The sequence below is a fragment of the Rattus rattus genome, chromosome 3 (assembly GCF_011064425.1).
Source record: "Rattus rattus isolate New Zealand chromosome 3, Rrattus_CSIRO_v1, whole genome shotgun sequence".
NCBI lineage: Eukaryota > Metazoa > Chordata > Mammalia > Rodentia > Muridae > Rattus > Rattus rattus.
The window spans coordinates 80617423-80643095 of record NC_046156.1 but is presented as its reverse complement, the minus strand read 5'-3'; the positions used below and the strand labels follow the sequence as shown (position 1 = coordinate 80643095).

At 36.3% G+C, this 25673-nt stretch overlaps 1 pseudogene; it reads left to right on the top strand.

Moving 5' to 3' along the window:
* Nucleotides 1-16105: 16105 nt before the first annotated feature.
* On the top strand, nucleotides 16106-16942 carry LOC116895458 (annotated as a pseudogene).
* Nucleotides 16943-25673: the final 8731 nt, after the last annotated feature.

The window sequence follows — 25673 nt, the reverse complement described above, 5'->3', positions numbered from 1 at the left end:
GGAATGACATCATTGTTCTTTCTATTTGAAACTAGTGAAACAGGTTTTATAAATATAAATCCAATTAATCCCATTCCTAGGTCCTGAACTTATAGCAGGCTTTTTTAAAACTACAATGATAACTTTTATTTTTCTGGTTCTGATGTGAAAATTCTAAGCCACCAACTTCCACTGCCATGGAGCTACATGCTAAGTTTTCCCTAACCATGTGGACTACATAACATGAAACTATCCAAATATAAGTTACCCCCAACACACACACACACACACACACACACACACACACACACACACACAGGATATTTTGCATAACTTCACTCATACATATGAGAAAAGGATCTATATGAAACCAAATTAGAAACAATTCCTGGTGAGTTTTTACTTGTTATTTAACTAAATATTTACTTTAAGTTTCATCTGTTCTAGGAAATTCAAAGTATGCAGGTAAAACATAATAATAAAATTCTGTTCTGTATAAAGTCACAGTAAGAAGACCTATCTAGTACAATGTTATTCAAAGACAAAGCAACAAGTGGGGAGTTGGCATCTTGGTCTCCTCTCCTTTGCCAAAACATAATATTTAATGCTGTGAAAAGAATAATGCTAAGTTTAGTCAGCTTACAGTTTAGAAGTTTCAAAAGTATTGGGTTATCAGAATGTCCTGCACAGTAGGAACCACTTTGATATAATATTTGTCAGGAGCTATCCTTGTAGAGTGGATGCAATGTCTAAAAGAACTGCAGGGACAAAAATGGTGACGAGCTTGAGGAAAAGGAGGTCCAGTGACAGTCCCAAATAGGGATCCAGCTCAAGGGGAGGCCCCAAGGCATGACACTATTAATCATGCTATTGTGTGCTCACAAAAAGAGGCCTATCATGACTGCCCTCCAAAAGACCCAATAAGCAGCTGAAAGAGTGAGATGTAGATATACATACCCAACCAATGGACAGAGCCTTCTGACCCCTGTGGTTGAATTAGGGAAAAGCTGGAAGAAGTTGAGGAAGAAGGTGACCCCATAGGAAGACTGGCAGGTTCAACTAGCCTGGACCCCCAAAGTCTCTCAGACAATGAGCAACTAACCAGGGAGCATACATCAGCTGAAATGAGGCCCCCAACACATATATAGTAAAGGACTGCCAGGTCTGGGTTTAGTCAGAGAAGATGGATCTAACCCTTGAGAAACTGGAGGACCCATGGAGTAGGAAGGTCTGTGGGGTGGGGGTGGGGGAGTGAGGACATCCCTGTGGAGATGGAGGAGGAGGTATGGGATGTGGAATAGTCAGAATGTTGACTGGGAAAAGGATAATGTCTGACTGTAAAAAATGATTAAATAAAAAATAATCGCAAAAAAGAAGCTGAAAAATAGAAAATTGAGGATTATGTATGCATTATCCCCAACAATTTTATAGAATTTTCTTTAAAATACATTAAAGTTGAAATTATTAAACAACAAAAAAATCATGATAAAATGTGAAGAAGTGGAGGCCAACAGTCATGCTCTCATCTAGCAAACTGGTCTGTGAAATACATGTGCTCCAAAATAAATAATTACCCCCTTTGATGATAATCCCTCTACTGAGCCAAAAACTTCTTTCTCAGCTAGGCTTCTTCTATGAACTCTTTCATTATTTTATAATATCATCATTAAAAATAACTATACATTTCTCATTCATGGACCTTTAAGGAAACATTCCAATGATATCCAAGTCTCTATGTGTTTATGCTATAATCATTTTAAATGCTTTTTGATTGAAAAATAAATAACAATTTCAAGAAGATATAGCATTATAACTTTCAGATTTTTACTCCATAGGATAAAATGTGTGCCTGTAAAATTACATTTACAGTTTTGTGGGCTCTGACTCATCTCTAGTGAAAAGAAAGGGGAAAGAAAGGAAAGAAGAATGGCAAAAATCCATGATTCAAAAGATATGTGTGTAGCACTCTGTCTTGTGATAATAAATCTATCTTTCGATGAGCAATTTCTTTTGTAGGATACCCTCCACTTTTCCATGCTATCAATTACACTTGTGTAGCACTCCATGTAAAGTGAAGCGCAATTGTTACCTACATTTTTCTGATACCAATTTCTCTATTGATGCTGATTAACTTGTATTGTTGGCTCATAACCTAGATACTTCTCCCAGACAAGGTGGAAGCGGAAATGGATGGCTGCAGGGAATGATTACTCTTAGAAAGAACTCTAGGATGCGTGCTCAGTACCCTGTCCACAATCCAGTGGCCCTGATCAGATTGATCTAAATCCTAAACTGGTAATATTGTCATGTCACAATTTTCTCACCGTGGCTTTGTGGCTTCTGAGACATAGCTACATTATTTTGCTGTTTTATTTGTCAAGGATATATCCTATAAAGCATTCAACCAAAAATAATATCACATGAAAATAAGAAAAGTCTCAAAATAGGCATCTTGGGAAATAGAGAATCAGTGTCTTGAGTTACATATGCACTGCTGAGCTTGTGGACCACTCTGAACCCTCAATACATAGATGGCCTTGGTTGAACCCTGAGTTACAGAACATAAGGAATAAACGAGAATGAGGGAAAGCCATTTGTGAGAAAGGAGAGTGTGTATTCAGTTACAAGAAGTAAATTGATGATTGGTGACGTGTAGACAGTAATCATAATGTACATGTGTGAAATTAAAAAGGAACAAATTTAAAATTTACATGTCCATAAAATACTTAAGAAAGGTAAAAGCATAATGAATGTCACTGCATAAATTTAATACAACCCAGGCACACATTAACTTAAAGGAACTGAATGATAGCATTTGTAGAATATACAATTTATATTAGAAAGAAGCTAAACATATATTTGCTCACCTCTTTGCCACTTAGAAGAGAGGTTGATTGTGAAAGCATAGTATTTAGCCTCTCCAAAAGAGTTAAGGTTCTAAAATCTATTCTAGAACTTTGAATCCAGCCTAATGTACACAGGTACTTATCTAGTTAGGAAACTTATTTAGCTGCAGGGATTATGTTCGTCATTATTGCAATCACTGTGCAATTGAAATCAGCCACAAGTACTAAATACACCTTGACTGCTCTCAGTCTTGAAAGTCCTTATTATAAGTTTCTTTAGGTCTAGCAAAGAACCAGAACACAGTAAGTTTTCTTAAAAAAATATACATATATATATATATATATATATATATATATATATATATATATGTTCCCCTTTCCTGGTTTCCTTTCCAAAAATACCCTATCCCATTCCCCTCCCCCTTCTTCTATGAGGGTGTTCCTGACCCATCTAACCAACCCTTCCAGCATCCATGTCCTGATACTCCTTTACACTAGGGGGGTCAAGCCTTGGCACGAGCAAGGGCTTCTCCTCCCATTGGTGCCCATCCTCTGCAGTTGAAACAATGGATCTGTCCATGTGAACCCTTGCGTGGTGGTTTAGTCCCTGGGAGCTATGGTTGGTTGGTATTGTTCTTATGGGGTTGCAAATCCCTTCGGCTACTTCAAACCTTTCTCTAACTCCTCCAATTGGGACCCATTCTCAGTTTACAGGTTGGCTACAAGACTCCACCTCTGTGATTGTCATGGTCTGGAAGAGCCTCTCAGGAGACAGCTATATCAGGCTCCTTGTCAGCATGCACTTCTTGGCATCAGCAGTATTGTCTGAGTTTGGTGGCTGTATGTGTATTGACTGGATCCCCAAGTAGGGCAGTCCCTGGATAGCCTTTCCATCAGTGTCTGCTCCAAATTTTGTCTCAATATCTCCTCCTATGAATATTTTTGTTCCACCTTGTAAGAAAGACTGAAGCACCAGGACTTTGTCTGTCCTCCTTCTTGAGCTTCATGTTGTCATTGGATTGTATCTTGGGTAATCTGAGCTTTTGGGTTAATATCCACTTATCAGTGAGTACAAACCATATGTGATTTTTTTGTGATTGGGTTACCTCACTCAGGATGATATCTTCTATTTCCATCCATTTGCCTATGAATTTCATGAAGGCATTGTTTATAATAGCTGATTAGTGCTCCATTGTGTAAATGCACCATATTTTCTGTATCCATTCCTCTGTTGAGGGACATCAGGGTTCTTTCCAGCTTCTGACTATTATCAATGAGTCTGTTATGGACATAGAGAAGTATGTGTCCTTGTTATATGTTGGATCATCTTTTTGGTATATGCCCAAGAATGAAATAGCTGGGTCATCAGGTAGTACCATGTCCAATTTTCTGAGAATACTCCAGATTGATTTCCAGAGTGATTTTACCAGCTTGCAATTCCAGCAACAATGGAAGAGTGTGCCTCTTTCTTTACATCCTTGCCAGCATCTGTTGTCACTTGATTTTTTGAACTTAGCCATTATGACTAAGGTGTGTGCTACAATCTCAGGGTTGTTTTGATTTGCATTTCAATGGTGACTAATGATGTCAAGCATTTCTCTTTTTTTCCTATTTTTCTTCTATTCTCAGTGTTCTGCTTTTTCCTGCTCATTTTCACTATTGATTTTAGCTGTGTCACTCTTGTCTACCTATTTCCTTTCAAAGCTGATGATAATCAATAGGAATTGTTTTTTGGGCCCCATTGAATGCATCAAAATCTCCCTTAATTGTTCTTCCTAAGGTCAAATATTGGGCACAATGGTAAACAAGAGCTGAGGGGAAGCAGTGAAATGAATGAGGAGTCATTTATATATGGACCATTTTGAATCCATCCTTTGAACTAATCTAAAAATTTTAGGTATTAAAATCAAAAGTTTTGACATTTGGCTGTCAATAGTCATTTTTTTAAATATGTATTGAAGTCACAGTTTGTCTTAACACTATATATGTGTGATCTAAGTTCTCCCAAATGGTGCTTTATTAGCTTAGCCCACTGACAGATTAAGAGTGTGGTGGTGATAAAGTAAAAGTAGGAGACAAATTCATCATCATGGCACTTTCTCTGTATTTTCCACCGATAAAACTATCCTGAAGAGCAGGTATGGTAATTCTAGATTCTTATGTTTCAATGATGTAGTTGATGGATTTTGTGGAAATTATGATCAAATGGTTTCTTGCAATAAGGAAGGGGAGATGCAGACTTTATATAAGGTTATTTTGGAAAATGAGAAGTTCATGGTAGATTCATGGGCAAAATGCCAGTCTCTATTTTCTGGCAGGTTCTCTAGACAAGGTCACTTAATCTTTAAATAAATAACCTTGACATGGCTATAAGCATATATGCTGCAGTGGGTGCCTGAGTTAGGCAAGAGCAGTGCATTTGAAGGGACTAGTGTTTTAACACAGAACAGTTTTTCAGCATGCCTTAGGGAAATGGAAAGTTCTAGCATCTGATTTCTTTCTGTGTCTGTTTTTTATCTCCTATCTTTCCAACTCCTCCATGATTGCTACCCTAAATGCAGAAGATCCAGCCAATTTTATCCCTACAATGCTATTTGAACCTCATATTGTAAATATATTAAATTAATACCCACATACATACTGTGGGAGAATGGAGATCGCCAGGACCTTGTTAAAGTAGAGTGGGTCCAAGACCCCAGAACTCAGGTCCACACATGAGATGGTAGATGCCTCCCTTGCTTCCTGCCAGGAAAATGTGCCACATTATCCACATCGGTCATGTTATGTCAAACATTTCTTTAGGTGCGTCTTAGCCATTTGATATTCCTCATCTGAGAATTCTTGGTTTAGCTGTGTATCTCATTTTCAAATAGGATTTGGTTGATTCTCTGAATCTAACTTCTTGAGTTCTTTGTATATATTGTATATTAGTCTTCTATAGGATGTAAGATTGGTAAAGATCTTTTCCTAATCTCTTTGGTTGCCATTTTGTCCTAAGGACAGTGTCCTTTGCCTTACAGAACTTTGCAATTTTATGAAATCCCATTTGTTGATTCTTGATCTTAAGAGCATAAGCCATTGGTGTTCTGTTCAGGAAATTTTTCCTAGTGCCCATGTATTCAAGACTCTTCCCCACTTTTTCTTCTATTAGTTTCAGTGTATCTGGTTTTATGTGGAGGTTCTTGATCCACTTGGACTTGAGCTTTGTACAAGGTGATAAGAAGGAATCAATTTGCATTCTTCTACATGCTGACTTCCAGTTGAACCAGCACCATTTGTTGAAAATGCTCTTTTTTCCATTGGATGTTTTTAGCTCCTTTGTCAAAGATCAAGTGACCATAGATTTGTGGGTTCATTTCTGGGTCTTCAATTCTATTCCATTGTTCTACTTGCCTGCCTCTCTACGAATACCATACAGTTTTGGTTTTTTTGTTTGTTTGTTTGTTTGTTTGTTTTTCACTATTGCTCCGTAATACACTTGAGGTCAGGGATGGTAATTCCCAGAAGTTCTTTTATCATTGAGGATAGTTTTAGCTATCTTGGGTTTTTTGTTATACCAAATGAAATTGCAAATTGCTCTTTCAAACTCTATGAAGAATTGAGTTTGAAATTGATGGGTATTGCACTGAATCTGTAGATCGCTTTTGGCAAGATGGCCATGTTTACAATATTAATCCTGTCAATCCATGAGCATGGGAGATCTTTTCATCTTCTGAGATCTTCAGTTTCTTTCTTCAGAGACATGACGTTCGTGTCATGGTTAGAGTCACACTGATGTGTTGTATATTATTTGTGAACATTGTGAAGGATGTCATTTCTTGAATTTCTTTCTCAGTCAGATTATCCTTTGAGTAGAGGAAGGCTACTGGTTTATTGGAGTTAATTTTAATTTTATATCCAGCCACTTTGCTGAAGTTGGTTATCAGGTTTAGGGGTTCTCTTGGTCACTTAAGTATGCTATCATATCGTATCATCTGCATAGCACCTTTCCCAACAAGACAAATATAGTGAATTTTTAAAAGTCGATCCTTCTATTATTAATTTCCTTTAATTTTGAAGCATAGATCCGTAATTTCTTTGGTACTGCCTATACAAACTGACACATATAGAATAAATTTAATTTACCCTGTTAGTGCAGATGTAAGTGTCTTTAAGTAACCTGCCTATTAAGGCAACAGTTCTATTACTTAAATGCTACCAGTGAAGAGGCCTGGTATGTATTTTCTCTTTCACATACAAGTAGTAATGTGAACTAAAATTATTTTACCTGCATAACAAACATGAATTATAAGAAATGCTAATTATAGCCAAAGTCACAGAAGTGTAATGAGTGATTCTGAACTTGAGCATCATATTTATCTAGTTTTAAAGCTATGGGTAAAAAGTGAACATTATTATTGCATACGTTATTTTATCAAGGCTGTAATCCTGAAGAGCACTGTTAAGAGATTTCTGTACATTTTTTTTTTTTTTTGCTGTTTTAGTTTGTTGCAGTTTTGGATTTTGGTTGATTTTATTTTTTGCTTTTGAATGGCCTTACTATGTAAGCTCATGGAGTGAGTTCTGCAAATTATTCTGGTCTTGAACTCATGGAAATATTTTCATTTGTTTCTGCATGATAGAATTTAAACCATATGGTGACATTGCAGGGGCTTTTGAGGATCAGTCTTTTGTTTCAATAATAATGATGCAGAGACATCTCTATAGTATAAAGCTGTTAGCCTGTTTGCTGTGGGAACAGTCCTCCACTACACATGGACTCCACCTGAAAACTCCTGGTCTGCTTCTGTCCTTCTGCTCTGGCTGTCAACCTTTTATTAAAAGCTGCATTCCTTTCTCATACAAAGAACTATTAGCATAGATGGAGAGGTGCCACTGCTTGCTCACTCTGTACCAATCAGCAGCAGAACTAGACCCCATCCATCTCTTGGTATTGCCATTTGGCAAATGTAAGATTTTTTGTGACCTCCCCCATTGTACCTTGCTTTTTCATATAATAATCTGAAAGAACCATCCTTTTTGGTCAGGAAAGAAAGCAACAAACAGTTACATGTAGCAAGCAAGTATTGTGACTGTACAAGTGACAATGCCATATGACAGGCACATTAATTAACAATTGAAAATACAGGGACACACTCTCATAGCTAGAAAATACAGTATGTGAATGGGTAGATCATCCCGATACAAGACAATTTGCATGAAGACATTTGTGCCTAGGTGTGTGTGTGTGTGTGTGTGTGTGTGTATGTGTGTGTGTTCAGAAACTTTAAAAAGTTTATGCAAATTTGCATCTTAAAAAAACAGCTTTGATCCTTTATGCTCATGGTATTTGAATATTTGAGTACTCAAAAATAGGTTACTAGCTGATTTGAGTCCTGTTATTTGGGACTCTGTCACATATATACAAAGACAGAATTCCCAGCAAAAGTACAGTGACTTTCTCACAGTTGAACCAATATTTTTGAAGTTGCATGATATTTCCTACACATTATTGTGTTTTTAAAATATATTGTTATTATCGTTAGTCATAAGGGAAATGCAAATCAAAACAACCCTGAGTTTCACCTCACACCAGTGAGAATGGCCAAGATCAAAAACTCCAGCGACAACAGATGCTGGCGAGGATGCGGAGAAAGAGGAACACTCCTCCATTGTTGGTGGGATTGCAGACTGGTACAACCATTCTGGAAATCAGTCTGGAGGTTCCTCAGAAAATTGGACATTGAACTGCCTGAGGATCCAGCTATACCTCTCCTGGGCATATACCCAAAAGATGCCCCAACATATAAAAAAAAGACACGTGCTCCACTATGTTCATCGCAGCCTTATTTATAATAGCCAGAAGCTGAAAGAACCCAGATGCCCTTCAACAGAGGAATGGATACAGAAAATGTGGGTACATCTACAATGGAATATTACTCAGCTATCAAAAACAATGACTTTATGAAATTGAGGCAAATGGTTGAACTGGAAAATATCATCCTGAGTGAGCTAACCCAATCACAGAAAGACATACATGGTATGTACTCATTGATAAGTGGCTATTAGCCCAAATGCTTGAATTACCCTAGATGCCTAAAACAAATGAAACTCAAGACGGATGATCAAAATGTGAATGCAGATCGCTCCTGAGAGACACAGCCAGAATACAGCAAATACAGAGGCGTATGCCAGCAGCAAACCACTGAACTGAGAACAGGACCCCAGTTGAAGGAATCAGAGAAAGAACTGGAAGAGCTTGAAGGACCTTGAGACCCCATATGTACAGCAATGCCAACCAACCAGAGCTTCCAGGGACTAAGCCACTACCCAAAGACTATACATGGACTGACCCTGGACTCTGACCTCATAGGTAGCAATGAATATCCTAGTAAGAGCACCAGTGGAAGGGGAAGCCCTGGGTCCTGCTAAGACTGAACCCCCAGTGAACTAGACTGTTGGAGAGAGGGCAGCAATGGGAGGAGGGTTGGGAGGGGAACACCCATAAGGAAGGGGAGGGGGAGGGGGATGTTTGCCCGGAAACCGGGAAAGGGAATAACACTCGAAATGTATATAAGATATACTCAAGTTAATAATAAAAAAAATATATTGTTATTGACTCTGAAGATTTCATATGTGTGCACATTGTGTTTTGATCATATTTACTCTCTATTCTTCATTCCAATACTTCCTCAATCTTTCTTTCAGGCCAATCTTTTCAAACTTAGTTTTCTCTTTTTTTTATTTTCCACATTCACTCCAATTTGTGTATGTATGGGTGTAGGGCCATCCACTGGAGCATGGCTGACCTATCAGCGATCACACTCCTAAACAAAATAGACTCTTTCTCTTCTAAGAGTCATCTACTGCTACTTTACAGCTAGGGGTAGGTGCTTCTGAGCCTCAACACTATTCCTGCTGGAATATTGATTAGATGTTTTAATTATTTGTTTATCTATTGTTTATATTTTAATGATGCAATTTAATTAGGATAAATTTTGATGCTTCAGCTCTTAGGACTGATTTGATTAAGGTTGCAACAGGAAAAAAGACATTTATTGAAACAATTGTTAAAGCTTCTGTAAGTATTTATAGGAAAACCAATGAGGAATACATCTCTATGCAGGAATCCAATTTTTATTCATGTATAATATTTATTTAAATGTATTATTATAAAATATTGATATATATTTTAGATATTCCCCATAGCCATGGCATTTGCTGTTTTATGTATTTTAAGTTTTTATAAAATTTATTTCATTTACATTATTTCCCCTCCTCACTCCTCTAAGATCCTCCTCCTCAGTGTGCCTGACTCTCTGATGACTCAAATTGACTCTCTAATGAAAGAAAGATAAAAGAAAGGAAAGAAGGAAGAAAGAGAAGGAAAGAAAACAGACCAAATACAAGCAAAAGGAGCACATAAAAACACGAATATTTATGCTGGCCAACTACACTTGAGCATGAGGCCTGACCTGGAATGTTATTGATACACCAATGACATTCTACTGGAGAAAACTGATGTCCTTGCCCCACCCCCTCTCTCAAAGCTGGTACCAATTGCAAAGAGCTTCTTGGTTAGTGATTAGAACATTATGCTTATTCTCTTTTCTTGGTTTAATGATTTTTTATTGGTTTAAACTTGCACAAGTCATGCATGTGCTGCCACAGTCTCCGGGAGTTCATATGTAAATCTGTCCATTGTGCCTGGAAAATGTTGTATTTAGACGGGGTTCATCTTATACCTGCTGGATCCCAGAACACATTTAAAAAGAAAATCATTCACTAAGTTTAAGCTGACTTCATCCCAGAGATGCACGTGTGGTATGTATAAAAGTGTATTTCAGCCAATAAACTGACTAAATGGCAGAAAACACATGATCATCTTAATAGATACAGAATAGAGCTTTCACATAATATAACACCCTATCATAATCATAGTCCTAGAAAGACGAGGGCTGTGAAGGTCGAATTTCTACATAATAAAGGCAATTTATGTAAAACCAATAACCAAAATCAATGCAAAAAAAGAGAAAATATTTTAATAATTTTATATTATTATTATGATACAATACCTTTTAAAATAAATTATAAAATGAAAGTAATATGAATATTTATGGTATACCTGATTTTCTAGTTTAAATATATTTCATGTTTTAAAAAGTAAAATATTAGTAATCGTTAACTACATGTCAAATATTAAATACCTGGATGAATAGGGGTTGATATTATGAAAGGATAAAAAAAAATTCAATGATCATGAAAAAATATCCAGAAGTAATTATTTTACAAGTGGATGGTAAATATATTGAATAGTGGTTTGATTATAACATTTCATTCACTTACAGATCAAAATTTGATTATTTACTCTTCTTTAACCTTTAATCTTTAATTATGTTCATGGTCTCTTTCTACTGCCTTTCTGCCCATGGTCATTCCAATTTTACATTCCTGTTTTTTACTTAAGTTTCTATATACTGCTTAAGAGAGAAACAGGTTATGTGTGTTTTTATGAAACAAGTTATTAGACTTACAATCATCTTTCTATGTTCCATCAATTTTTCTGCAAAGACATAATTTCCTTCTTCGGGACCTCATAGTACTGCCGTGTGCAAAACATTTTCTGTATCCATTTATCCTTGGTTAGATACCTGGGTTCATTTTTGAAATATGGATTTACAGTTATCTATAATATCAACTGCCTTTGCTTCTTTTGAATCTACACTTGAAAGTGATATAGTTTGATCATATAACATTCATATGTTCAATTTTTGAGAAACATCAGTATTAATGTCCAGAGTATGTAAAAGAATTTACTTTCTCAACACATGTTTATAAAAGTTCTTCCTCCCTACTCCTGTATTTTCCTCAAAATGTATTGTAGTGCTTTCTCTTTTCCACTAATCCTGTATTCTCCTTAAAATTTGTTGTAGTGTTTTCTTGATGACAGCCATTTTGAAAGGTATAAAATGGAATCCCAATGTAATTTTGATTGCTGAAAATGTGAACATTACATCCTTAACCATCAAGGAACAACAGAAGAAAATTACTCTCAAATTCCATCTCATTCAGTCAGAATGACTATCATCAAAAACCTATCCAGCTACAAATGATGGCAAGAATATAAGTGTATGTGAAGATTAATCTTCATATACTGTTGGTGGGAATGTAAATTAGTCCAGACAAAATTGCAATTAATTTTGAAGATCCTTCAAGAAAAAAAAACAGGAAGGACAAATTGCCTATATGAGCCAACTTTATGTCTTCTGATATGGTATTTATCAAAAGAAAAGTAAAATGTAATATATATATATATATATATATATATATATATATATATACACACACACACACACACACACATACACACACACACCCACACATGAACACACATACACACATATGTTTAAATCATGACAAAGAACAAAATTTTGCCCTTTCCTTTAAAGTGGATGGAGCTGGAAATCTTAACTTTTACAGGAAACAAGACAGACTTAGAAAGAAAAGTATCAAATTTTATATCACATAAAAGATATAGAATAAAAAATAATAAAAAAAAAACAGGAGGCCTATTCGAAGAGAGTAGAGGCACAGTGGGATAAAAGTAAAGGGAAAATGCAGACATCATACTTCTGCCTTAAAATTAAATCAGAAATAATGTATGCTCCATCTTTTGTATTTTTATGTAGATTTTATATAGGTTTTCATAAGATTTCCTATACTTTGGAATAATGTCATAATTCTGAAGGATATTACATCTTTGGCAATATATCTATTTTAACAAATCAATTCTAACCTTCAATGGGCATCTGGAGTCTTTTCAACTTGTACTACCTTTTATATCTTACAGTTTCTTCAGTGGCTCATGATTTTCATTATAGAGACTTTTAAACACCCAGGTTATGATTGTAATTGCTTTTATTGACGCATAGTTATTTATTTACCTTTCTTTTTAAAATGCTCCCATTAACTCAGGGTGGCTTCAAAGTCATCACTAAGAGGAAACCAATCTTGAATTTCTCCAACATCCACCTCGAGTCATGGTGCCAGGTGCCCCTCCATTGTATTTATTGGATATTGTGGAGGCTATGATGATTCTACTGCTTCATCTTCTGCGGTTATTTATTGTTTCATTTTTAATATCCCTGTAGATTGCATCATGTCCCTGACACATGTTTTGAGGGAAGTCAGTGTTGATGTGCCTAAAGTTACTAGATTTCCTAAGTTGATTTTTGCAGTATGCTGTTCTGATGAAACTGCTTATGAGATTTTAGAGTTTTCCAGGGAAGGTTTTATGGAGTTGTAAATACAGGACCTCATTTTTTGCAAACACAAGTTTTCACTTTCCTTTCTTATTTTTATCTTTATGGTTAAGATTTTATTTATTTATTTTACTAAAGGTAAATTATTGAGCATACTTCTGCCTAAGTTTGGAGGACCTGCTTTTATTTTTTCCATTTGTTAAATGTTTAGTTTTCTCCTACGATACTGATATATGACCACTCTTATCCTAGGTTTTTCAGAACATTTAGCAAGAAAGAGGTTAGATTTTCCACATAAAATTATCATGCTGGTTTAAGTTAAAATCTATATCTTATTCCATATTTATTGATTTGAAAGATGAAAATATTTACCTTACTATGTGCAAATATTGATCAGTAAGTATCACAGTGATTCTATGCAAGCCATCGAGAATTATGTTGGTCATCAAACATGAATCTTTCCTTTTAATTTAACTATTTACCTACTTAATGTATCAATCCATTATATATTAATATATGCACATCATATCACATACTCATTGTGGTTGATATTTTCAATAAAGCAGTTTCTTTGTTGCAAGGAGACCAAATGTGTTTTGCATGCTTATGTTGAATTGTATTGGATAACAAGTAACAGTAAAATTCACAGTTTGTAGATACTACAAAAATATATTTGCTTGTTGTAATTGGATATTTATGTATTTACATTTCAAATGTTATCCCCTTTAACACCCATCCACCCTCCCTCTGCTTCTTTGAAGATGCTCCTACTTCCACTTGCCCACTCCTACGTTCATGCCCTGACATTCCCCTACACTGGAAAATAAGCCTTCACAGGACCAAGAGCTTCTCCTTCTATTGATGTTAGACAATGCCATCCTCTGCCACATATGTGACTGGAGCCATGGGTCCCTCCATATATAGTCTTTGGTTCGTGGTTTAGTCCCTGGGAGCTCTGTGGGGGTGGTCTAGTTGGCTGATATTGTTATTCTTCCTATGGCTTTGCAAACCACTTCAGCTCTTTTAGTCCTAACTCCTCCATTGGGGTTTCTGTGCTCAGTCTGATGGTTGGCTGCGAGTATCCTAGTCCATATTAGTAAGGATCTGGCAGAGCTTATCAGGAGACATCCATATCAGGTTCCTGTCTTATTTTTAGACATTACTTTTACTTTAAAATTTTAAGCAATATATTTTTATCATATTCTTTGCCCTTGCCCAAATCTGACTAGATCCCTGCCACCTCCTACTAACCCAACTTCACATTATGTCTTTCTCCCTCTGCTCTTTCAAAAACAAACAAAAAATAAAAATGAAAACAAAAACGCAGTAAAATGGCATAAATATACAAAAATTAAACTGGAAAAACCTAACAAAGAGACATGGATGTGTGATGGAAAGGGGCCATCTTGAAGTATGGTTGATATACTCCGTGACACTCTAGTGGATACAACTGATTTTCCATTTCATAGATAGTATAAGTTGATAAAAGCTGGTTGGTTAGGGATAGGACTTTATGTCTACTTCCTCTCAGTGCTGAGATTGTGTCTGTTTTGAAGTTATAACACATCTATTTCACATATATGATATGATTTTATTCAAGAGTATGCACAGATTTTAGTCTCATCAGTATTCTCTGTGACAGGCACTGCCATTGCCAACTATACTGTGTAAGAAAGCTATATTCCAGAACATTTGGGGTAAAATAAATGGATACATGTTTACTCTAGCTATAGATATGTAGAGTATATCTTGAGGGAAGATGGGATGGTTTAGTACATGGCAGAGACTGACATACAGGCCTGCTGACCTGAGTTCAGTATTCAGTACCCGTGTAGAGGTAGAAAAGACAAACTTTCCAACATCATCCTCTGACTTCTACATACATATTTATGTGTGTCCTTTGCCCATCATGTAAATACAAGACACTAAATGGATGAATAAAATTTACCTTATGTACAAAGATAAGTTTTCAGATTTCTTTTTAAATATTTAAAACATTCAATACATCATATGTAAAAATGATGAGAATATATTCTGGTGTAAGAAAACTTAAAGGGAAAAGTGCAAAAATTCATGTTAGTCATTTAATTGACCTTCAGTATTAGCAATTACAATATTCTGCTTTTGCATGTAAATAGCTCATATTCAACTTAAAATTCCAAATATAACTGTTTTAATGACAAGCAATATATACAGGTAATGTCTCACGTGCTCAAAAATGATGGTTCCTGACACAAGGATCAGAAAAGTTAATTCAAAATAGAAGATGACTAAATACATTAGAATAAACGAAGTATAATTAACATACGAGAGCCAAATAGGATTGATAGGAGATCTTTTGATGGAATATTTGGAAGAATGCTAATCTCTTGACAGACTCAAACTGTGTAAGAATTTAATTCTGTGAAGTAATTCAATAACAATATAATGGACCAGAGTAATGAATATTTAAAGAATTACAACCTTAATGCATATTCATTAAATGTATTCACATAGAAAAAATACACAATATACCTTTCATTTGATTATGCATTCTTAACTAAACAGAAACTGTGATGGTACTGTAATTAAAGTTTCCAAATACTACATAAAATAATTGTTTACCTCGTAAATGGAAAGTAAAAAACATTTCCAATGTTGATAAATAGGAGTAAGAAAGCTTGGCTTTATTATGTAACATTTCAAAATTAAATTTAATTTTGATAAAAAAATTAATAAGTTGTAAAATAAAGTGCACTGCATCTCTTTATTTTGACACATTTTATCATTTAATCATAACTAAATATATTTCTGTATGACATGACCTTTAACCTGAAAGACTTCATGAAGATGGTGATATTAGAAGGAAATGAGGAGTCCAGAAATTACATAAAGCAAAAACAGAAAAGCAAACACCTAAGAGGGTCTAAACAGTAAACAGTTACGAATAAGAATCTAGAGACACAAGTCCAAGGCGCCACGGGGTGTGGGGTGGAGGGTGTGGGCAGCGAAGAGAATCTCAGCGATCCTCAGTTACTGCCGCATCCTCTGCCGCTCACCATGGCTGACTACAACCTGGTGCAGATCCAGCATGGCGAGAGAGCCTGGAACCTGGAGAACCGCTTCAGTGGCTGATAGGACGCTGACCTGAGCCCAGCGGGCCAGGAGGAGGTGAAGCAAGGCGGGCAGGCGTTGCGAGATGCTGGCTATGAGTTTGACATCTGCTTCACCTCTGTGTAGAAGAGAGCACTTGGGACCCTCTGAACAATCCTGGATGCCATTGACCAGATGTGGTTGCCAGTGGTCAGGACCTGGCGCCTCAATGAGCAACACTATGGGGGGTCTAACAGGTCTCAATAAAGCAGAGACTGCCGCTAAGCTTGGTGAGGCACAGGTAAAGATCTGGAGATGATCTTATAATGTTCTGCCACCTCCAATGATCATCCCTTCTACAGCAACATCAGCAAGGACCACAGGTACGCAGTTCTTACTGAGGACCAGCCACCCTCCTGTGAAAGCCTAAAGGATACTATTGCCAGAGCACTGCCCTTCTGGAATGAAGAAATTGTCCCCCAGATCAAGGAGGGGAAAAGAATATTGAGCTGCCCATGGCAACAGCCTACGGGGCATCATCAAGCATCTGGAGTGTCTGTCAGAAGAGGCCATCATGGACTTGAACCTGCCAACTGGCATCCCCATAGTCTTTGAACTGGACAAGAACTTGAAGCCCATCAAGCCCATGCGGTTTCTGGGAGATGAGGAGACCGTGCGTAAAGCCATGGAAGCTGTGGCTGCTCAGGACAAGGTGAAGAAGTGAAGGCGAGGAAGCAGACTCCTACCCCACACCCTCTCCCCCTGCCTGTTCCTGCCTCCTGCACCCTCCCCTGCACCTGCCACACTGACTACATCTTTAGGATCTTAAGTTTAAGTTGTAGCTGCAGATGGAGACCTGTGGCTCCCATTCTCCTTTTTAGTATTTTATCCCCCGCACCCACTCCCTTCATAGCATTTAGTCAGAATAACACCTCTAGGGTGCAGGCTCTTGGTCCACATCCAGGGACGGCTCCCTGTACCAGGAGAGTTGAGAGATAGTAATTATAGTTTTTCTTAGCTCTTTGTTTCCTAAGTGTCTGCTTGGGAAGAAGTCTGGGAGGGACTGTACTGTGGTATGACCAATGAAGAGAAGCTGTGATCCAGTTTTGTCCCTGGAACCTGTCCTGCACTCTTCCCACAATTAGGTAACTGGGGTCATAGTCATTCCAGTGGAAAGTGAAAGTAACTTCATGGTGATTAAAAGACCCTACTTTCTCTCTGACCTTAAAGGAGCTGCTGGCCCTAGAAGGTTGGGAACAGTCTTGTCAAGTCTATGTGTTACATTTACTTTTACAAAAATAAAGTATATATACATCAGCACAAAAGCAATGCAGAGGTTGCTAGTGGCTGGTGAAACAGTCCTATGTGGTCTCCAGAAAACAAGCCATTCCTCATATCAAATGGGATGAACTCCTTGTACCTCGTGCTATGTTTGGATCCCTTTGCCTTGTTTTGTAGAGATGAAGTGCCCCCTTGGTCATGTCCAAGGTTTTGTCTTTCACTGTCTGAATCATGTTCCAGCTGCTTGACCCTACTGTGTGGGTTCAGAACTCCTTTGGGCATAACAACTACATCTCTTTCCAGATTAGTATAAGAAAGGAGTGATGTGCAATAAAAAGTAAGAGAAAGAAACCTTCCATGAGCCACTATGATGTAGTGGCTAAAGGACAAAGGCTGCCTTAGACTTTTCAGCTTTTACAGACACAATGTAACAAACTGTTGCAAGATAAAAATAGTAGGATCTCACAACAGCAGTTTGATGATGAAAGACAGGGTTGGAAATGATGTAAATACAGAATTCCTGCATGCAGGTCACACAAACACACGCATACACACACACACACACACACACACACACACACGAACTAAAAATGTCCATGATTTTATTATTGATTAATGTTGTGATTTAATAGTCATTGAGTCAATCACTGAAATGCAATGGAACATTATTGTTCATGTTGATAATCAAATAATTTGGGAAAATAAATTTGTGTTACAAATAATGTGTCAGTTTCATTTGACACAACAAAGTAAGAGACTTCTAAAAAAAAGTGGGAATACAGAGAGGATGCTCTGTTTCTTTAATCCTAAAATAGGAGAATAAACACAGTGCTATACAGGTAATTTTCAAATGTGGGAAAAACAAGGACATATGACTGTAAATCCTGTAGGAGTTCAAGTAGTTCTCAAAATACATACAATTCTGGTCCAAGAAGAACTATAATATAATGACAATGATGTGGCATTAAGATAAAAACATTCATTAATATGATAAATAAAAGGCCCCTGTTTCCTACATTGATTGAAAGATGTTCTTCATCGAGATATGGAGACGTCTGGAGAAGAATCTGAAGCAACAGCCATTCAAAACGTGCCCCACATGTCTCCCCTATATATACAGCTACCGCAACTAGATAATATTGATGATGGCAAGAAATGCATGCTGACAGGATCCTGATATAGGTGTATCCTGAGAGGCACAGCCAGAGCATGACAAATATAAAGGTGAGTGCAAGCAGCAAACCATTGAACTGAGAATGGGGTCCCTGTTGCTGGACCCCCCAATGTAGGGGAATGTCAGGGGATGGAGGCAGGAAGGGGGGTAGTTGGGGAGAGGGACCACTCTTATAGAAGAAGGGGAGGAGAGGGGATACAGAGCTTATGGCCAGGAAACCAGGAAAGGGAATAACATTTGAAATGTAAATAGAAAATATTCAATAATTAAAAAAATACTTCAAAGACTTTGAAAGATCTACATCATCTCTGAAATCACCCTGTGAGCTTGCTTTTTAGTCTTTAGAGTTGATACTTTCACGATTTCACAGTTTTGCCTGATTTTGATGGTCTCCAAAATTATGAAGAAGATTAAAGAAGAGATAGAATGGAGAGAGAAGCATGCACAGAGAAAAGTTAAAGGTATTTATCTGTATATATGTATATTTGGAAGAAGAGAAACAATTCCCAATTGTCATCTGACCAACAGACATGAATTGCTGCATGGCAACTCAGTCTTAAACACACACAGAATAAATTTTTAAAAAATGTTGTTTTGAAATCACGAACTTTGTAACTCTTCATACTATAGTAAATGTATTATATTCTAACTAGTACTATGTCAGTAAACATAAAAAGTGTATATAACCTTTTTGGGATATTAGCACACATTTCAGGAAAGCATATCTGGAGTAATTAGGATGCTTTAAAGCTAAATATGAAAAATTGAAGTTTATATCTACTTTACAGAATTATTAATGAGGCAGATGGATATTTAAAAACATCTATTGCTCAAATTGAGTGAACTATTGTACTAATGTGTTGAACTTTTAACGTTGGATTTAGTAATTCTGAACTGATAAAGATTTTACAAAATGGGACTATTTTCAGAAAACTCATGATTGATAAGATTTATAAGATAAAGAATATTTTATAATATAGTCCAATAAATTCATTGGTTAATTATATTAGATCGGGTGAGTGATGAAGAGAATATAGCCACAGGCATACATATGGGAACAGATTTAATTAAAAAAAGTTTGTTAAACAGAATGTAACAGATTTGTTAAACAGACATAAAAATAATTTAAATTATGATGAGAGTCAAAGAGAAATGCAACATTTCTTGGTTCACTCGGTGATTTTTATGTATTGTAACATTTTTTAAAATAATTTCACTTCTATCATGATAAGAAAACATTTTAGAAATTAATTATAAAAGCAACATGACGTGAGTGTATTTAGTTTTGAGATTACTAGTAAATTTCTGTCCTGGTTTCAGCGATACATCACAGTGACCACTTCTTTGTTTCCAGAATAAACTAAGATTCCAATTTCTCTTTATGAGAAGTATCATACAAGAATAGTAACTATTCATTTTTTTCTGCTTTGGCAGTGCTAGTGATTGGACCTGGGGTTTTGGGCATACTGAGCAAGTACTCTAGCACTAACTACATATGGTTTTTGAGTGCTTCCAAAACCTCCAGCTGTGTTCTGCTTCCTGTAAAATTCTCTAGCAACCTTTCTGCTTCAGAAATGAACAGGAAGTCAGACTTGGATGTTCACATTAAATGCTTCTTTTATACATCTTAGATTTACTCCCTTTCCCCAAATCTTCCCAGATCCTGCCCATATCACTACCCACCAAACTTTACATTCTTTTTCAGTCTCTCCAAAAAATCCATAACAGAATAAATCAAACAAAAATACCCAAAAGATAAAGCAACCATCAAATGATTTAGTACTGGGCACTACTTTTATGTGGTAAATGGACAGATGCAGTTCGACTTGTAAACAATGGCTCATTACATAGAAAACTTTTTTATATGGGCAGGTGACATAGGTTCATTAAAACCTCAGTTTTGTTTAAGCATTGGAAGATCAACATTATATTCTCCCTACATCTGTACAAAATTCAGCCTGGTGTGGACCCTGGTTGTTCATACAGAAGAAACACTCCAAGACACCACCCCATAAAAATGACTTTAGTGATTTATTTTTACTTACAGACTCTCAGTCTGAGAGGCACAAGCAGTCACAAAACAGATTCCTGAGTATAGGTCAGGAAAGGCCTATTTATGTAGACAGGTAGAGAATGACTGAGAATAACAAGCAAAAAGGGTGTAAGTCAGTTTGAGTTCACAGGCAAATGTTGTAATTGTCAATTCAAAGAGAGTAGTAATAAAGAAGCCAAGTACACAAGCAGGAAAGTCTTTTAAATCTGAGCTCTGACATACCATGCGGCTGTGATAGCAACCTCTAAAGTCTAGGCGGCATCCTTTGAGGTATTTTTCCAATTGCTTAAGTCACTTACTGAGACACTGAGCACATTTTAAAGTGTCTCTGAGTGGACTTATCTACTTTTCCTAAATTACTTATTTACATTTGACCTTGTTTCTCCTCCAGGAATATTTTAACTTAAATGGGGGATGAGAATGTGGCACACAACTTCTCCATTCTCTCATCCTGTCAGCTTTACACTTATGGGATGGATAGCAAATGCAATCCAATCTTGCTTCACATTTTTTCCCCTTAGAATTCATTCACATTCAATTATTCTGCTATCTGTCTCTTTCCAGTGACTTCTTAAGAAGTGTCCAATCCTTCAAATTCTTTGCTGGTTAAAAAGTAAGACATAATACTGTGTTACTGTGCATTTCAAATGGATCCTCAGTTCACTTGATATATGAATTCATATTCATAGTTTTATACTTTTAAAAAGGACAGAGAACGAAAGGTGTTTTAATAAAAAATAATTCATTTCACACCATTGCCCAGTATAATGGTGCTATTTTTAATATACAATCTATAGTGAAATCTACTGGTTACTGTATTTCCTTATATTATATAAGAAGCAGGGTTAACATAATTTTCATGTATCTAGTACTATGAAAAATGAAATGGGCATTAGAAATCATTTTCTCCCTGAAAGACTATGAAAAAATAAATTGCATGGTATTTTAATGCTTAAGCAAAATTCCTTAATAGTGTCTTTCCCTGTGTGTAGATGTTGAAAGAAAAAAAATACAGAACACCTTGGAGACTTTGCTTCAAAAATATCTGGTGTCCCCATTCTGCCATAGCCCTTTATCATGTGTCTCAATTAACTGACTTAAATGTCTAATAATCAGCCACCACACTTGCCTTTCCTGTTTCAATTGGCAACCACCAACCAATATTTTTTTTTTACAGAAAGTTATCTACAACATGGTGTGTACCTCAAGGTATCTACTGAGCTCTTAATGGGACAACTATATTACACACCTTCCTCCCAAGATCAGAGATCGCTGTAAAAAAGCATAAGAAAGACTGAACCAGAGGCAGAGAAAAGCAGCAAGAAATTGTTTTCTGGATATCAGGGTACTTACACATATGGATTTTTAGTAGTTGCAAAGACATGCACAAAACTTTTGAAATATTAAAAGAAATGTCAGTGTGGGGATGGGAGGTAGGGGCAGGAGCTCTCATTCCTAGTTGAGAAAGAATTAAAAAATATATTTTCAAAAATTTAATCATACTTATTCTGTCCCTAGTTCACATGGAGATCCCTTTGACCTCCTTACTCAACTTTACATTCTCTCCGTTCCAGCCAGTCTCTCTCCTCTCTCCCTCTAAAATACATAAAACCATGGAGTCCAATTTGGGTTGGCCACTTCTTGTGATCAAGGAGTCTGCCTTTTTTTCTTTCTTCTTTCCAAAAATCATTTTTTGTTTACATTTTCAAATGATATTCTCCTTCCAGGTTACCGCTCCACAAACTCCCCATCCCATACCCTCTCTCCCCCTTCCCTTTTGCCTCTATGAGGGTGAGCATTCACCCTCCTGCCACACTGCTCTAGCATCCCCCTGGTGCTGAGGCATAAACCTTCCATAGGACTAAGAGCCTCCACTCCCATTGATATCAGATAAGTCCATCTTCTGGTACATTTATATCTGGAAGCATAGCTCCCTCCATGTGTACTTTTAGGTTCATGGAGCCAGCTTTTCAGTGTACTTTATATACCTGGTCTTTCTCCAGTGAAGAAATTTAAGCCAGCAGATGCCAAGAGCTCCTCAAAACTTGATGACCAGTTCTCCATTTTGGAATGGTGGTTTAAGTTCATGTAGATCCTATTGATGCTGTCACAGGAGTTATGAGTGCATTTGTCCATTGGCCTTGTGGTGTATAGAAAACATTGAATCCTTAAAGTCACCAAATTACCTCTTACTGTCAGAATCTTTGTGTCCCTTCTGCTAAGGTCCCTACATCTTCGAATGAAGCTGTTATATCTTTTATAAGAGTGTAATGATACAAATGTCAAGGATTATTTTTAAAAAATCATTGAAATTATCTCACATAGAGTAAGGTTCAATAATTCAAAATGTCCTATTTATATCACATTTTGGGGTACAGAGAATAATTATGCACTTCAAAGCAGTATTTTCATTGTCAAAAGCATTGACAGTACAACAGAGTACTCATAAGAGAGGAGCATTTCAACTATTCAGTGTCTTTCAATATCTTACACATATTATTCTTCACCATCAGTATCATCATACTTTAAATGCACATATAAATATGCTTTCAAAAACATTTACATGTACAGATTAAATAAATCCCCCAATACAGTTCAATTCTGAAGCTTGGGACCTTTCATATTAATAAATTATGCGGGGTTGGGGATTTAGCTCAGTGGTAGAGCACTTGCCTAGCAAGCGCAAGGCCCTGGGTTCGGTTCCCAGCTCCGAAAAAAAAGAAAAAAGAAAAAAAAATTATAATGTATTAAACCTAAGTTGAGTCAAAAGCAAGTTCATGGATGTCAAGTCTTGTTTCATAAGAAGAAAAAAGGCTAAATAAGTAAACAAAAAGAAAGAAGAAAAGCCATAAACAAGAGGAGTAAGAGTAATGTGTCCAAGTTTACTGTCTACTCTTTGTAGCTTTGCAGTTATGGAAATGGTCAGTAAGTTCACCCAAAGGTAAATAATAGAGCACAGCTATTTGGAGGCAGAGCAAGGGGAAGAAGTTAGTTTGGATGAAACAATCACCACAATATTATTGGTGATAAATATTAATAGGACAGAGTAAAACAAATAAACCAAAGATACAGATTATGAGTAAGATAATTAACTAGTAAGAATATCTGGGTCATATAATGTTAGGATGTGTGCTATTTATTTTCTCTTCTTTAATTCCCACAAGAGACCTATGGACTAGAAATGGCAGAATTCTTATTATTACGTTGTAGGATTAGTTTGTAAAATGTTGTCTGACAAAAGCATCGTGACTAATCAGTGTTAAAACGTTGAATAAAGAGAATTAATTTGAAATCCCTAAGATGCTTGCTCCTCACTTCTAAAACCATAAGACCTGCTTAACTGCACTAGTCAAAATCTTGTATGTGTATATATATAAAATTTGATGTATTGTATATTTATACATATATGATGTGTATGTGTATGTACATGTACATAATGTACGTGTGTGTATATATATGTGCATATGTATCTGACCCATTAAAAACAATTTGAAGAGCACGTTCAGACCTTCTAGTTTGGAAATACAAGCTATAATTATTTTAATTATGCATTTCTGATTAGGAAATATTTCACTTGGTATTTTTCTTATGAATACACTGGTATATCGTGCTTTCTAAAGAGATGTAAGAATACTTTGAATACTTTTCAAATACCTTTTATTCGGTAGACAGTACATGAAGTATATTTAATAGAGATGATTTTTCAAAATATTAGAAATGCTAGATATACGTAGTACAGTGTAATCTTATTTCCACGATATTCTGCCTAAACTTCCTTTCCTCTCTTCTTGCTCTTCTGAGTCACCCTTCCCTCTATGTATTTCCTCCCTTCATCTCTTCCCCTTTCTCTTTCTTTTTTTTTTTTTCTTTTTTTTTTTTTTGGAGCTGGGGACTGAACCCAGGACCTTGAGCTTCCTAGGCAAGCGCTCTACCACTGAGCTAAATCCCCAACCCCCACCTTTCTCTTTCTCACTCATTTCTTTTTGTTCTGGCTTTGGTCAAGGTGTGGTTTAATCCTGCACATCTCTCCTGAATCTGCCACGTTATTAACACCTTAAGAAAGGGGCTAGGTGTCCAATGGCTGACTCCGTGTGTACCTTTTCTGCTTTAAGGCTGTGTATCAAATATCTTTAAAAAAAATATAACCTAAAGTACTTAAAATAAAGCAATTGCTCACCTTCACTCTTGAAGGGAAAGGAGCGTACAAATAACTTTTTATTTCCTGGTAGCTTGCCACAGCTGAAGTTTGCACTAATTAGAAGTCGTCTGGAGGCAGGAGAGCAGATTGAGCCTTCGGCGGGAAGTGCTTCCTGACAGGTGGTTCACCACCCAGCAACATTACAATTACCTAACACACTGTTTGATTTGTGTAAACCTCATTACGACTCACATTATTTAATGAACTATGAGCATTCCTTCACCTCCCCGCAGATTGCTGCGCTCCACTTCCATTTGAATGGCGTACTTTAAACCCATTTGTTTTTGAAGAGCAAATATCGCCTTGAATTCAAATTTCTAAACTTGAGTAGAAGTTGTACAATATCTACCTGAAAGTGTTCAGTAAATATTCAGGCTAACACTTACCTATAGTATTATTAAGTTTTATTGTTTTAGTTTAAATTTCCCTTATGAAAATAAAAAAGTAATACAGATATTTCCCAGTGTATGAGAATATGTGTGTTCAATGTGTGTTTCCATGTGTACTGAGATGGAAAATTGAAGCAATTATCCAAATAATTCAAGCCTCAAACCAGGAAATGCCTCAGTCCTTAAGATTGTTTTGTATGTAATACGCATATTTTAAAATTCCATTTTAATTATATCAAAATATTGCATTTTATTTTTAAAATGCTGTACTTCCTTTTATCTAACTTAGCCCCAGATTACCTGCTTTAGGACATCTTATATATTCTACTTAAGAAAATAGTATAAAAGTGTGTAGCCATACTTTCTTACTGAAAGAAACTAATAAATAATGGCATATTGTAGTTTATTCTATTGAAATCATTTTTCTGGGTACTTTACTG